Here is a 517-nt window from a genome sequence, read left to right as displayed (position 1 = left end):
TGTCCCAGACAGGTCTCTTGCCTGTAGCACTAGACCACAGCACCACCGAGTGGTGGTACCCCACCCCCTCAGGCTGGAGGCACAAGTCCTGCCTCCTGGACCCTTGAACATGCCTAAAGGACCTTATCTGGCTGTTGGGTCACTCCTGTCCTCTGTCTGGGCAGAAAACACCACCAAAATAGAAAACTATAGTCCAATATATCTCTCATGAACATAGATGCAAAAATCCTGAATAAAATCCTGGCCAATAGAGTCCAACGATACATTAAAAAAAAAAAGTAATTCACCATGACTAAAAAAATTGGGATTTATAACATTTATGCAAGGATGGTTCAACAAAAGAAAAACAATCAGTGTACTCACCACATTAACAAAGCAAAGAGCAAGAACTACATGATCCTATCAACTGATGCAGCAAAGGCCTTTGACAAATCCAACAACCTTTCCTGATTAAAACACTCAACAAAATAGGAATAGAGGAGAATTTCCTCCACATACTAAAAAGTATATACACAAA

The sequence above is a fragment of the Elephantulus edwardii genome, unplaced genomic scaffold, assembly GCF_000299155.1.
Source record: "Elephantulus edwardii isolate Elephantulus edwardi_28Jun2011 unplaced genomic scaffold, EleEdw1.0 scaffold00043, whole genome shotgun sequence".
Lineage (NCBI taxonomy): Eukaryota > Metazoa > Chordata > Mammalia > Macroscelidea > Macroscelididae > Elephantulus > Elephantulus edwardii.
The sequence above is the reverse complement of the archived record's forward strand: the minus strand, read 5'-3'. Positions refer to the sequence as shown.